We start from the raw sequence: 16371 nt of genomic DNA on the forward strand, positions 1-16371 counted from the left end.
GTATGTATATACGGTCGGTTAATGTTAGCAAACTGACATGTCCACCCACACGCACACGCCTTTTGAATCGCGCCTATGCAAGTAAACTGCAATTTGTAATTGTAACGGTCACGTGCTGTGCGCCGTTATTGTTTGACAGTCGAGTCGTGTGCCTGCGAACGGTGCGTCATGGCAAATAAAAAATTTATGACCTGATCATCATTGATGAATAATCAACGAGCGCACACCAATAGCCTGGACAACAGTTTACTCATGCATATACATATATGTATATACATACATATATTTTATGTGTTTACATATCAGCATTACCTATGTGAATCCATCGCTCCCCGCCACCAAACAGCCTTAAATATATAACCAGCTGATTTGTCTATAGTTGGAGTGTTTTCCCCTCTTTTTTCAGAAAAGAAGGGTGCCAAGCAAGGACTCCACTTGAAAACCTCCACAACCACAGCTCCCTGCGGTGGAGCTCTTTAAAAGCATTTAACTGTTGTTTGTCTTGGGTGGAAAAACTGCATTTCAGTCTGCCAGTCATCCCTGGAGTATTGATTGTCTACTTTGACATGTGCATCATGCAGAAAAACTTAGTTACCGGGGTTGTGACAAATCAAAGACGGCTTCACTCAGGGATGTATCTGAAGGCACCGTCATCATGACGTTGTAAATAATAAGTGTGCTCCTCTGTTTTCAAGGTAATGATTTCTTAAGTCAACCCAATTGACTTTCGATTTCAGAATTGCGAGATAAAATAAAACTGAATCGCACACACAGCTCTCAAAGAGATAAATTGAGTTTTGAGTGAATCGTCGAAATTTTACTGAGAACTTTAATTTTGTTTAAAATAAGCAATAATGGGAAAACTATCTCGAGATCTAATCTCCTCTACGTACATAATCAGCATTTGGAAGGAATAAATTTCAATGCACATTATTATAGTAAATCTTCTATGAAATCAGTACTGAATGGTACTCTAAATATCATCTGATCAAAATTGACCCGGACTAGTCCATTTAAACTGCACGCACAAACCCTTCCAATAAATAGTTTTTTTCGTTAGGTAGGACAGGTCGTAGAGTTGATCCAAAATCGATGGTTCTCAGTCAGATATGCGTTCCTTGTGTTACCCGTAAACTTTTAAAAATGGATCATCTGATCCTCATGGATCAACGAAGTGTTTGAGCAGTTCAAAGCAAGACATTAGTGGAGAATGTACCTAAGCATTTCGCTTTTCCCGTACAACTATGGCAAAATATTTAGCCGCTAGGGTGTGAACCTATTGGACAGCGTCCAGTAAAAACACCCACAGGAACTCGGAGGACTTCGTGCGGTTCAATTAGGGCCAAGAGTATCTCGTAGTCGCACAAGTTATGGTTGTGAACCAGCGTTTGCTGAGCTCACTGGAGGTCCAAAATCTAACGGCAATTGGATGAAATTGGAAAAGTTTAGTTCATCGGCCATACAGTTTCCCGCGATTACGCTGTAACCGGGCTTTTTAGAAGCCTAATACGGCAAACGTTTAAAAGCATTCATAATGAGATCCTGTACTCTTAGACTAATTTTGAGCGCATAGTTAACGAACTCAAAGCCGGTGTAGCCGCTCGGCTATCGTAGTGAATGCGCAACTCACTGAAGGAAGTTTTTGCTCAAGTTCTCTCAAGTTTTAAACCTTACGACATGAACGCCGATAGGACAATGGCCTGCTAGAACTCCCACAACGCTAGTACCTAGTGGAGTACTACGTCTTAATCGATTTCAGGTCTAAAGAACCTTGTGACGGTACATGAACTTATGGTAGCCCCGTGCGGTTCAAGCCTCCCCAAGCTCAGCTATCCAATAGTAGCCTACAAGAGGGGAGTAGAGCATCGACCCGTACACAAGTCTAAGTTAATTCACTTTCAAAAAGCATTTAGGTTAAGCCAAATTGGGGTACGAATTAAAGTAGTAATAATTAACACCCGCAGGGCAAAGCTTTCAAAACGAAAAGCACAAATGAATTAAGCATGTGATATGGAATGAACATATAAATGAAGTCAGAGGCGTAGTGTGGATTACTGTAGGAGGAGCTTATAAAATATTTCATATATACTTTTGGATTTTTAATTAATCAAAATGTTATAAGTAATGCCAGATGAAGAAGATAAGAAAGCGAAATAAGAATACTTTAATAAATCCAAGGAAGATCGAGTTGTCAGAAAGTCTGAAACAAAGACTTTTGTAGATAGGAGAAATAATTATATATTTATTTAAAATAAATAGCGATAAATGAATAAGGGATACCCTTTATTTGCTTTAAAAAAATATTATCATACACAGTTGAAGGAGGTCCCCGACCCATTCTCAACCTCCGAAATTGTTCTATCACACTACGCCACTGCTAGCCATTAAGCATGTGCTTAACCATTACCTTATGGTACATAACTTCATTAAAGGACAGTTTAATTTATTTTCACAGTTAACATTTGTGATGCCAATGCAAAGCTTTCAAAGTGCGCAAACAGAATTAAACTGAAAATATTTCTAGGGTCTGAGCAATGCTCGTAAACACAGCCAATAATATTCATTGCCAGCTGACCGAAGGTGACCAAACGGGATCAAGAGCGAGCAATACATGAGTGCAAGTGGAATTTAACACACTGCTGCTACCACATACATACACATAGAGACACATGTTGGGGCAAGCAGCTGGCGTTGGCAGATTAACATGTCCTTTTTGGCTCATAAACTTGCCAACACTAAAAGGTGAAAAGTGTGATCACAGCGAAAGCAGCTAATAAATTCCGCTTTCCTTTGTGTGCAACAGCAACAAACAGGTTTGGAAACAATGAAGAAGCAACGCTGGATGGTTTATGCTCTTAGACTTACATATACATATATGAGTATGCTTTAGTGTGGCCATAAACATTTTGTGGTTCATTTCTTGCTGCGTGGCGAGCACAGTAGCGTTTTGTTGTTGTTCTACACTTGTATATGTTTGCTTGAGTAATCACAGCAGACTGTACGCTTAATTAATGCTACACTATTAATGTACACAGTAGCATACTTCCGGGCGCACAAACCTAATTACGCTCATATTCTTATGCGTGTGGTGTTCCACTTGTTCAGTTAGCTTTGCAAGACTCCACCGTGCATATATATTAATAACACGGTTTGTAAATCATTTTTATTTATTTAATTAAGCATGTCATGTACACTCATGGACATAATAATAGAAACAAGCTTTGTCTTTAGCGCACTAATAAATTGCCACGTCGCATGGTCAGCGCTTTCTTGCAGTGCAACTCGTACACTTCATTGAATTAACTCATTCAACATGTTTGCTTTCACCTACCGTTATGCAGTCTCTCATGGTTGCCACCAAACAATTTGGTGTGTTCTATCGCTTTATCCACAAATCACTTGCTGCAGCAGCTGCCGCATGCAACAGCGATGCGAAAGGTACAAAACAAAAGCACCCCAATTTCTATTTGACTTTCGATGGACTATTGCCGCTATCCAAAACTGATGCCATGCACTAGTGCTAGTATTTGCTTAGGTACACCCACATATCATTCTGTAATTTGCACTCTACAAATAATGATTGTTAGACTATCTCGGGTTGGTATGGGTGTGGGGCGAAAATTGCAAGGCGTTCGCAGCAATTTGTGCTATCCCTTTTTATTTCCACAACAACAACAGTAATGACAACAACTACCCTTAACAGTGAGTTTAACTGTTTGTCGGTCGCATGTGCAGCTTGCAATTCGTTATCCTTAAATAAATTATCGCCTCATATGGCAATATTTGCTGCGAATCGGTATTGCTTTGTGGAAATGCACGCTTTTACTATGACTTTATTGAACTTTGCCGGCATTGTAAACGTTTACCAATGGCGTTTGTGAAGTTTTATTAAATCGTTGGCCAGACAACTTTTTGACGTTTTAAATGGCATGGAATTTATTAGTTTGTAAGTAATTGATGTGGCTGAGTTATAAGAAATGCCAAATGAAAACGTGAAATACATACATGTTCAAAAATTACATTAATATGTCACTTGTTATTCCAAATTTTCTTAATTATGCCTGTTTATCTGACTTATATCAGTTGCTTACTCGATTCGTTACTCTCTAAGGCTTACTAAAGGGGCTATATGGGTTTAAGAGTTTCAAAAAACTAATTTTTATTGCCTTATCTACAACACCTCTAAAACATTGTCCTAAATTTTCAATTTGATCCGAGTAATAGTTTCGGAGATGCAGCCTTGAAAACTTGTGCGCTCGAGGCTACCTTGATTAAGTGCGCCGTCTTTTAAAGAGTTTTTCTCTAAACTGTGTCGGTTGGCAAGATTTCTCAAGAACACTCAATCGATCTTCACGAAATTTTACACAGGTCTAAAAAAATTCTAATAAAATATTTAATTTTTTGTTTAATCTACAGCTCAAGAAGTATTCCACCAATTTCAACAAAATTCGGTCCATAAAGTTGTAATGATACGAGTATGTCTATTATGCAGTATGAAGAGGGGCGAAATTGGAAAACCTAGTCTTGGTGGTTTTGGCGATTTCGTTTTCTATATATCAAAATGTTATATTCTTTTATTTCCTTCATTTTGCTCCTATACTTATAGTACATAAACTAAACACCAATGAAGTTATCGGAAGAAAACTTTTTACAAGTAGTGACCTTAATATTTGATCATCGAATGTCTCGAAATGGGTCCAAACTTATCAAGTCCACATATGCCGAGTATGCGGGCCTAAACATCTATGACTGACTATTAAGCGATAATAGCGTTCAGTACCTAAAATAAACAATGGCATTTATAAAACGCCTTTTCCTAGTAACAATATCTCCTGAGCGTTTATTTATTTCAAAATCCCAATATCAACTGGGTTCGATCAGTAATTGACAATAAGACTTTTGTTTGTGTAGAGGTGACTATGTTGACAAAGAAAGAAAGCAGCTGTTTTAAAAAATATTTACAGAAATGATAATGTTTTTTAAATGTTGGTTTTAGCAGTAAAATTAAATCACATACACGGCACATAAAGGAGAAATTCAAAAGGGTAAACTTCCCTTGCATATCCTAGAAAAGTAGGGTGGTGGTGAGTTGACAACGTTAGGTGTCAAGTACTTAGAAGTATAAGAGGCAAGTGACAAGTGGCATGTGGTACACTAAAAGTGACTCAACAACAAAATATAAACAGATATAAGAGGAGATATACAGATATATGATAATATATCGTATATATGGATAATATGTACTACCTGTGTTCAAAAAGGTGTGAGTTGAGGCTCTCAGCCTCTTGGCAATTCATTATGCTTAGAAGAAAGAGAGACAATCTCAAGTAAACAATGAAAATGAAAACAGACTAAACTGGACCACAAGTCAAATAAATATAATTTAAGGATTTTTGTACCTTTAGAAGTGTTTCCACAAACATACAACCATATGTTAACACAAAGGAAATGCTGAGGCTCATAAAAGTGACTGAAGTGCTTAGCAAGTAAGTGAGTGAGTGGCGTATAAGTGAGCGACCGTCTTGTTTGAGTAACTAAACAGACAAGCGGGACACAGCTTGTTAGTTTCTTACGCCACTGAATACATTGTTAGTTTTATGTGTATGCATAATCTTGCCTTACGGCTTGTGCGCCTGAGTGTATGCCTTTGACATTTTGTCTTCATGGCAAATGTTTATTTAATGGGGTAGGAAAAGCTTGCTTTCACTGCAGCAATGTTCTTTGCTTTACACACATGCCTATATACATGTATTTCTGTACACAATGACATATCTTTATATACATATGTATATGTGGCATGGGTCATTAGTGTGGCTGCGTGTACTTTGGATTGCTATAATATCCAACCTAAAAGCCTAAGAATTTGGCCCTTGTGCGGCTGTTTTGTGGTTTCCTAAGGTTTATGCTGAAAGCTGCGCATACCGCTATATGGAAGCTGAAATTTTCATTTAATCGTAATCTTTATAAATTATTGGGCGTGATAATGTATACATATTAGGGTTAATACTAAGTTTGTGGCAGTAATTGCATTGTTAGTTGGCAAATGATTAATGTGGTTGAGATAATACACTTTCGGGTTGAGTGATATTATTGTTAATGTGTCAATATTAGACAAATTAAGTTTATAGTTTGTTGCAACCCTTTCCATATTAATGATGAATGAGGGAAACTTTAACTGACATTTAAAGCAAGAACAATTTCATGATTTTCTTCGATTAACTTATATGGCAGATATTTATATATATATATACTACAACGGTCCTATTTGAATAATTTATTCAGATATTGTACCATCGTCTTGAATAATAAACCATTCCAAATTCCTGAGAAGTGAAAAAGCTTTCCATACAAGCACTTGATTCCGATTGTTCAGTTCATATCGGCCCTCTGAGCACACTATTCGCAAAACCTTCACCCATCTTGAGACCATTCATTATTGGAAAATATTCGGCCACGTCCAGCAGGCAGTGAAAAATAAATGGCTGAGAGAACCATGGCTGAGAGTGTACACGAAGATCGTGAAGAGTCATTCACAGTAACTCGGACTGACGTATAGAACTACTTAGTGCATTTTATGTCGAGATCTTAAATTGAAAGCATACGAAATATAGATTGTGCAAGAACTGAACTTCCCACAAATCGCTTCAATCAATTGATTTATTCAGAGAACACTTCGGTGAGCAGATAATTTCACGTTTTGGGCCGATCGATTGGCCGTCAAGACCGTTGATATCATATCGTTAGACTATTTTTACACTTTTTATATTCCCATAAAGTGTAATGCGGACAACCTCGCTTCGGTTCAAGCCTTGAAACAAAACTTTACACACGACGTGCGTCAGATATCAGTCGAATTGCTTGAACAAGTCATCGGAAATTGAACTTAACGGATGGACTTTCGAATATTCCCCGTTAAATTTGGAGTTTCTGTGTATTTTCTTTAAAAAATTGCGTTGACGTTGCTAATACTTAAAACTCTACTGGGAGAGCATAGTTTGAAAAAGGCCTGGAAACTAGGTAACTTAGAGATTCCCTCGACAGTGAATATAAGAATCATGTTTAACTAGAATTTTGGACAGTTTTTGACAGTTCAGAGAAAAAAAATTAACTTTCCTTTCTTAGAGACGACAGTAAAAACGATTAGGTTTATCAATACTAACTCCATATAATCTTAATGACCTAGAAAATGATCTTGCCCAGACGAAAATATTAATGTGAGAGATTTAAATATCCAAACAGAAATGTTTTTTGTTTATTGGACTCGTCTCGGAAGACTGCGTTAAGTTAGAGGACAAGTTTTTTCCACGTTGAAAAGATGTGCCAAAAGATGTTAACGCAAGGGACTGCTTATGCATGTATTGAGCAAACATACGGTGAAAATTACATCAGTTTTATCAAACTAAAGCCAACAGTGTCTTTAAAAAGTAGTTATGTACATTTTCTAATAAACAACGAAAGCCAGCTGGCCAGCTTTATTACACGTAGCTAATTTGCATTTATCCTCTTAACTAACTTGAAACGTGCTATACTACCTAACAACAAAACTTCAGACCAAACCCCACACCGAACGAGTACAAATAACATCATATATTTTTATGAATACAGTCACAGATTAGCATAAATATGGTTGTTGATGTTTTCCAACAGATTAAGCGAGGCAGCAAGTTGGAAAATTTTTACAAGCAACAACAACAGACATCTTGCCGAATGACAATAGATGAAAACACCACGCTTGAAGAACTATGGACTTCCTCGGAAAATAATAACCAGAACATACAAAGTCGCGAACAGACATCACGGTAACGCGACACATCATGTGAGATGGTAATCTAAACAATACTTCAGTCGAGAGGAATTTCGCTGTAAACATGAACACGAATGACAAGTGACTTGATGATAACGCTGATAGCATTGACACCAAGCGAGCAACTCGCAAGAAGCAAGATGAATAAGACCCGAAAAAGGAAGAAGAATGTCTTAGGACACGCCACATTACAAGCAAGTAAGTGTGAGTTGCAAGGAAAAACTTTCTTTGTTATCGTGGTGTTAGGCACTTAAGGCCTGCTGGGTGGCGTGGTGGCTTACAGGCATATAGTTTGTGAAGCGACGTTTCTGTAGCGGTATAGTAATATGGATGTGGGGTGTTTTGTGGACTAACAACAAACTGGGTGGTTGTTTACGGACACTTTACACAAATAAAATGATAATGATTGACAAATAAAGAGCCGAGAGGCTATCAGGCCGGCAAGAAAGCTTGTGTGAGTGTCAAAGCGCCCCAAAATTGTGTGCGAGGCCTTAAAGGGAAAACATTAGTTGGAGATTGGAGTGAGGGAAGATCTACATCTAAGACAGTAATAGAGGGTGAAGCAATAATATATACAGTATATATCTAACTGACTTCGCTGTAGTTGGCGGAAAGTGTGAGTGGAGAAATTAGTATGAAAGCGTTTTAATTTTGTAATTAAAGATTAGCCGTTACAACAAGTGTATTCGGTGGAAACTTTAAGTGGCTTAATTATGTGTTCCTTGATAACTTTTTAACTACACCCTTAGATGACATCGCAGCTGATTTATTTACTGATTTGTGTTATTGTTATGATACTTCAGTAAAGTGTGAAGTATATTGTTTTTAAATACTCACATGTGCTGCAAACTTTTCGAATTGTCTTCCTTGTCTTGTCTTTGTAATTTGATCTTTTGCGATATCCGAAAAGTTTTAAAAATAGATCACCAGATCCTCATAGATCAAGCCACTTCATTAGGGTTGCTGTAGGTGTGTCTACTGAGATATTTCCATCTCAGTACCTCAAAAGCTGGACAGTAGAAGAAAAAGTGCCTAGATGTCTTCCACAAAGCAGTTTTGTACAAAAACGTCCGACACACACAATTGCGGCGAGATTGACTTTGCTAAGGGCAAGCAGTTCCGAGGACCTCCCATGGTTCGCTCTGTATAAACCTCAAGGGAGGTCCAAACGTCCATCAAGAGTCTATCGACCTTCCAATCGGATGAGAGGGGTTTAGTGTAACTTCAGGAACATTTTCAGCAAGAGTAAAAAGGTAGACGAGTTGGCAAAGCTAGGAGCTCTTTAGACCAATTTGAGGCGTATCGAATACTATTTCTGATAGGAACGTTCGAAAGAATACTTGAAACTTATCACGCACCACTCCTTGAATAGTTGTGGTTGTCCTCAAAAAGCATAACGCATTGCGCATCCAGCGCTAATTGAGCTCATAGTAGCAGCACTCCGACCTACCTACCTGGAGCGTTTTCGCGGCAACCATTGAAGGCTTAAGTGAAGCCAATTCAACACTTTCGACTTAAAGGTTCACACAAGAAGACATAAAGCTTAAAAAAATCCAACAGACTTTTTACACTAAGAATAATATTTCAAGATTGTAAAAATAATACATTTTTTCTTGAATTGTTACCTTTTTTTAAGGCGCACAAGGCTCTTGAGCGCTTTTTAATAAACCAAATAAATAAAATTTCTATAATGTACAATTATTTTGCTATAATAACCTATATTAATAATAAGACCTCTCCCGTATCCTCCCACTAATAGTGTTGAGAAACTGACGAAGCAGTATAACCACTACAACCAAAGTCTTACCAATAGTACAGAGTGCCCTAATTTCTACTTCTTTTTTGCTCCTGTGCATTTTGCACTTTCTTTCGCCATAATTATATTAGCCAGAATTTTTTATGAACACATTAATTTATTGCATCCCCTAAGAGCAACTGACTCCCTTCACACATATAACCAATACTTTGGCAAACGGTGCAATTGCATTGCTAACAAGCGCGCATCCAACGGAAAATGAGGAAATTGGAAAACAATACAAACACAACTGGTAATAATACCAGGGTAATAAAAATGGCGCAGGAAAGTAATAAAAGCGCAGATGAAATGACAGCATCGCCGGAAAGACACACATCTACAAGCAAATGTGAAGATTTTGCTGTGTCGATGCATACGTGTGTGTGTATAATTGTCTTTATATAGGAAATTTTGTGATTGCAATAGAACCTGCATGCGCCTTGTTTGCAGAATATCCCCCACTCCCATCGTGTGCTCCAAAAACGATCAAATTACCGGCCCACACTCGCATGATTCATAACGGTTTCATGCGCTGTCTCAACTGTGTATGTGAACAAAAAATCATAAATAAACTCATGTATGAATCATTTGGCGAGCTTTCAGGAAAAGCGTTATGAAATGCAATGCCGATGACGTAGCAAGCTTTGGCACCGCACGTACAGGCTGCTTTGTTCTTCATAAGCGCCTGTGCATATGCTACACTAAATGCTATTGTAGTAGTATTTATCTTGCTCCGACAATTTCTTTTTCCATTTCCATTTCATTTGCGCCCTTAAATGCCGCACACTTTAAATTGCCGCCTCGTCTTTTGTGCGAAACATCTTACTTTAGCTGCTTAAATTGTATGTACCCCGCATCCTTCTCGCAAACAAATGTACGAGTATTTATGCACTCAACTCACGTTCCAATTTTACTTAAGTCTGCTCCATATAACGCAATATTATGCCACCTGGGAGCTATCCCTGGGTAGTTGTAATATTTACTCGTAAATATTTTTATAGACTTTTCACGCACACACAGACGTAAGCCAGCTTCGTGTTTTCCATGTTTGCGCCTGGAAGTATGCTGGCTGGTTGGTGTCAGCATCAACGGTAAAGTATGCGTTATTGCCACCTTTTTGCCAGATTACTTCATTCTGCTTTTCACACACGTTTTGTGCAACGGAAGCAAAATTCAATTTCGCCTTTTTTCACCAAAGTTTGCGTCGGCATTTGCTCTCGCATTTAAGCTGTTTTCTCCTTTTTTTCATTTGATTTTTTATCACTTTTCACAAAAAAGGTGTAAAATATTTAATTTTAACCCGGTATGAGGTTAGGTGTGCACGAATGCGTTTTAATGAGTAAGATTGGATGCTATAGGTTAAGGTGGTTTCCCTGATTTTTGAGGGCGTTGTGAATTATGCGTTTGAAATGACATACTAAATATACACCGCACTTATTTTTCTGAGAAATCACGAATGAAGTATACTGAACTTTTCGTTTAATATGAGTGAATGCAACTTCTTGGTTTATGAAACGGTAATCTAAATAATTTTTTGAATTTCAAGCTTTTTAATTTGTGAAAACATTTCGATAATTATACTTATTCTGAGTAGATAGTCTATGTAGATCTCTATAGCTTCATTTACGCTCAAGTGTTTATATTATATCTCTTACTTTTGGAAAGTGCGTCTCTCTTAAATACATTTTGAATTATACGACCAACTTTTAAAATCTTATATAGAAAACCGTTGGAGGCAATAGTACAGTGGATTTTTTCTGCATAATGGGAGCGTTAAGAACCATTCGGTTGCTGCACTAGAAAAGTTACCTAACCTATTACCAATCGACATGAACTGGAAAGATCTGTAACAAAATCAGTTGCAAGATTGGCGGCGTTAGGTAAATTCTACACAAAGTTAAAATGGATCACATACCCTTCCTGCTTGGTTTGGGAGATAAGGTTTCAAGACACACTAAAAGAGGGTGAAAGGCTCAAAAGCATGCGATTCACCAGTGAAACTTACAACATATACGCAGACGGATCAAAAATCATTGGAGTGGGCGCTGGAATCTTTTGATCGGAGCCAAAGCTTAGGCGGGCACATTATATTTCAAGTGAAAGTTTTTGCAATCAGGACTGAAATAGCCAACAGCACAGAAAAAATAAGTAAGGTCAATATAAACATCGATAGCCAGGAGGAAATAATCTCACATCGCTTCACGTCAGAAAATGTTTTTAGAAGCAAAAAAGCACTTGATGTAGTGGCTATGAGTAGACGCTTGATCATCTTCTATGCTTCTATCCAGCATTATCTAGAACACGTCTTAGTTATCTAAGAACTTCACAGTTCAATGGACTAGATGAAGTCTCAAAATTAGGTATCCAGATACTCTTAGAGTTCGAACTAATTGGGTTTGAATTGTAAAAAGATAGACTGCAAGCTAAAGCTCCCTCTTTCCCACAATTTCAACACAAATGTATAATGCCGTCCATATTAATACCGGAAACCAATTATATTTACAATTGTTGGGGAAAGAAGATAGGGAACTTAGCAATGAACTGTGATAACCCTTCCAAGTAAGAGATATAATAATCCTAATGACAAAATGGAAGCGATCAAAAATTGGGACTTGTACCCTCTATATACAACATATTGATTGTAATACGCAAAAGTAAACGTTAGAGACCAAAGATATTTTCACAAAAAGGGTACAATCCTCGTAAAATTGGTTCAGATCGAAACACTATAGCAGAGAGCAGACAAACGAACTAACCAATCAAAGTTCTTGTAAGGAATATTTTGTATTTGCTTAGGGTATTATAGCTTCGGTACAACCGAACTTAATACAAGCTTTGAATTATTTCCTTTCTTTTATGAATCTTGTAGCCATATTTAAATTTTTACCCTATGGAAGAAACATGAAAATAGGTCAATTATAAAATTTAATGCACTCTTGCTTTGACACGTATCTTATTAGGGTAATAAATTACGCACTTACGCAATATTTAGCAATAAAATCGACTTACCCATCGGAAACCAACGCATCCGCACGCGGAAATCCACAATGTAATCCCTGTGTCGCTGCAAGAGTGACAATTTATATCCTCGCGCTATGCGTTAAAAAGCAGTGGTAAACGGAGGAATCTTTAAAAGTGGTGGTTACCGTTACGCACACATATAAACACACGAATAACTCTATTGATTTGCACTACAAAATATTGTCAGGGGGCTGACACCGGTGAGCGTGAGCACACAACACTTGCTTATTGCACTTTTTATTAACGCTATTGTTGCTTTTCACATACGCTGTTGTTGCTGTTGTTTTTGCAGCATTGCGTGCACCGATAGAGCGATTAACGCGAACATAAAACGCTTAAACCGATTTAAGATAAACGCGAACGCGTCAAGTAGGAGGCCTTCACTATGTGGGTGTGTGTACGCTTATGTGTGGATGTGTATGTGAGTGTTTGCCCTTGTAGATGGCGCGATATGCGTTGAAGCGTATGCACGCAGGTTTCTGCCTTTGTGGCACATTGTAAATTTGTAGATAATCAGATGTGTTATGTTCGTACTTGATTCAATTAAGATATGCAAAATTGGGGGGCTCGGTTGGCGTGCAGTGGGCTCAAATGTTATAGACATATAAACATATATGTATATTGGTATGTGTGTTTGCTTGCAGGTATGCGTGGGCGTTTTGATGTAATGTGCAAAAACCGGTAAATTATTGAGAGAAGGCTTTTATGTATGGCCTCTAAAGATGCGTAATGCTTGATGCTTTTCACACTCGTTGAACTGATAAACGGTATTTTATAAAATATCTAGTAAAATTTTACAATAGAAATATTTTTATGAGCATTTCCACACACATTTTTTATTTTTTTTTTACCTTCACCTTCCCATTATTTTTAAATTATTACTGATTATTCTTTTTATTGCTTCATTAAGTTTAGTTTTCTAAATTATTTTTTTTTTTTTTAATTTTTATGTTAATTTCACTTTATCTAATTTTTGCTTAATATTTAATTGAAGAATTTCATTGAACATAATTTACTAATCGATTTTTATCTACATTTGTACATACATATGTACATATATGTTCATTGCACATTTTTTTTAATTTTTAATATCACTATTTTTATAAATTTCATTAATTTTGGTATTTCTCCATTGCAAATCAAACTAATTTGACTATTTTTTGTTTTAAAATTTAATTAATTGCACCGTCTAAAGAATTATTCACACAATTTTACCATAATGCACAACACTTTAAGCTAAAATTAAAATAACTTCACCACCATATTTATTCAACTCTCCCACAATTATCATTGACATTATTATTTGCTTAAAAATTTTCCTTGCAAATTCGTAGATAGCCTCCTTTATCATTAGCATCAAGCTGCCTCCAACTGTTTGCCTTGTACCGCACAATATGGCCACTCTATCGCCATTCAACGCGTTATTCCTTTATACATTTTGCTTATATCACACTTTCACTTTCCTGCAGCATGCATTCATTTCTCATGCAGCATTTCTATCGTTCGTTATTCATTCGTAATTTCATTTTTTTCTTCACTCAATTTCAATGTTATGAAATTCGCACTACACATTTCTAACGGCTTTCCGCATCCCTTTCGCTGACTGCACAAATGTAATCTGCAAGGCTTCGCATTGACTTCTACCGACCGCCGCCTACGCCTCGTCAGCGCGCCTGCCTCTCTGCCGCACGCACGAGTGTCACTTGCCGTTTGCTTAGCCTTGACTTACCAATTCACCCTCGCGATTTTTCCGCACAACCTTTCAACGCGAATGCCGAAACGAAACTGGAGCGCATGGCCTCGCTCACTGATGGCACGTTGCATGCACATATCATTTTTGGGTGGCTGGGCTTTAGGTGAGCAAAATGCCCATTTCCGTTAATTTGCTCTCCAAACACTTTGCAGGCGTTGGTGTTATTTGTGGGAGAGCGGCAACAATAACACACAAGAACACAGTTGTGAATGGAACTCCAATTGTATTGGCGCTCAGTTGCTCTTGCGAGCGCTCACTTGCCTTGCTTTGTGTTTGTTGTGAGTTTTTGGAGAATCCTTGACATTGACGCTTGAAAACGCATTTGTTATTGTTTTCTGGTAAATAATATAGTGTTTATATTTTTCTTTGTGGCGTTTTTTTTGGGGGTCTGAAAGCTTTGGAGCGACAAACATTATTTGTAGTATAAAAAACAAATATTGCACAAAAATTTTGTTGTCTGGTTGTTGTTGTAATATTAGACACCTATTGATAGGGGTGCCAACTGGAAATTGTGGTTAGTTAAGGAACAAAAATTTGCAACATATTGTCATATATAATAACAGAACAACACTTCAATTAAGCTGCTGGTTTACTGGGAACACAGCATTTTTTTGGAGAATTCTTTCTAATCATTTTCCATTTTTATCTATTCAGACAATCAAATTGCATTATAAAAGATCTAAAGCAAAACCTTGCCAAAACATTGGACCTTGAAGTAAGGTTGAGTACCAGACAACGTAGAAAGCACTCAGCAGATGGTATTCCAATACAAAGGCGAGACCTGATAGTTAGACTAAATTTGGATCTTCCCTTTCAAAAAGTTGGACGAAGATAAATATAACGAAATTCCGATCGATATTGAAAAATAACCGAGCAAATTTGTCCAACGAAATATCAAGAACTGAGTAAATGGAGAACTGAGAATTCGAAGAAAAAGTAAATGCAGTCCCTCATTGGGGAAATATGTTGCAAAAAGGACATGCAAGGGAACAATTATTGCATATGGCGTAATTTCGTAGAGCAAAATAAAAATATTTTTCAGTGAGAATTCTTAATACAGGTGTGTATCGGTCCATATATTTTAAAAAATGATGACGGTAAGAACGTAACCATCAATGGTTACATGAAATTGAATCTCGTGATCTCGGCGACATTTAATTTTAACAAGACAGCGCCACACATACCATCAATTAATGGATTTATTGAAAGAATACTTCGATGAGCAGATAATTTTTCCTGTAGGAATACATAGTATGTAAAGACTAAATGCTATACGGACAATCTCGCTTTGATTCAAGCCTTGCATCAAAACAACCCTCGTGTCATTCGCCAGTTACCAGTCTATTTGCAGGAACGAGTCATCGAAAATTGGACTCAATGGATAGACTAATTGAAACGTAGCCCCTGCCAATATTTGAAAGAGATCATCTAGCACCAATGAATGTATCGGGATGAAACTTTTCACGAATAGTGCGTTTCATGTGGTCAGCTTGATGATCATAAATTGTCAGAATCGAAATACAACAGTTTAAACCCTTTGATACCGAATATGTGGATCCTGTTGGTATTACGAACTTTTTAATGAAAATATCAGTCAGCCTGGGAGACATATTATAGAAATTCGGAAATAATTTTGCCCTGCTTTGGTCTTTCTGAGTTGCGAGAGTATCAAATGTTGGGTTACTTGTGTTTGGTGTAATATGATGCAGGTGAATATTTTTTTCTACGAGTCCAAAAGTATTTAGTTTGAATTTACCTTTGATAAATGGCAAGTACATACTTATATAAATATGTCATTGCAGATAAAATTTTGTTGATATATGCATACATATATTATATAAAATTCGAAATCCGCCAATATTTACAATATGCATTGTTGTTTTCAAATCTACAAAGTAACAATTGTTCGGAGGCAATATGCAACAACAATTGCGGATTTTGAAATTTAACCACTTGAGGGTTAAAAAGAAAATGTAATTTTCCGTCTTTGTGTATATG

The 16371-nt window shown here is 37.1% G+C and overlaps 1 protein-coding gene across 3 annotated transcripts in view; it reads right to left on the reverse strand.

Moving 5' to 3' along the window:
* LOC105232477 (protein sickie) overlaps positions 1-13004 on the reverse strand; it is a 396183-nt gene extending 383179 nt beyond the window's left edge. For 2 of the 3 annotated variants that reach the window (XM_049446865.1, XM_049446867.1), the window contains exon 1: positions 12609-13004. The gene's annotated coding sequence lies outside the window, so the exon portion shown is untranslated. The remainder of the gene's footprint in view (positions 1-12608) is intronic. The other variant, XM_049446872.1, reaches the window with a different exon arrangement.
* Positions 13005-16371: the final 3367 nt, after the last annotated feature.

Source organism: Bactrocera dorsalis, chromosome 1 (assembly GCF_023373825.1).
Source record: "Bactrocera dorsalis isolate Fly_Bdor chromosome 1, ASM2337382v1, whole genome shotgun sequence".
NCBI classification, from domain to species: domain Eukaryota; kingdom Metazoa; phylum Arthropoda; class Insecta; order Diptera; family Tephritidae; genus Bactrocera; species Bactrocera dorsalis.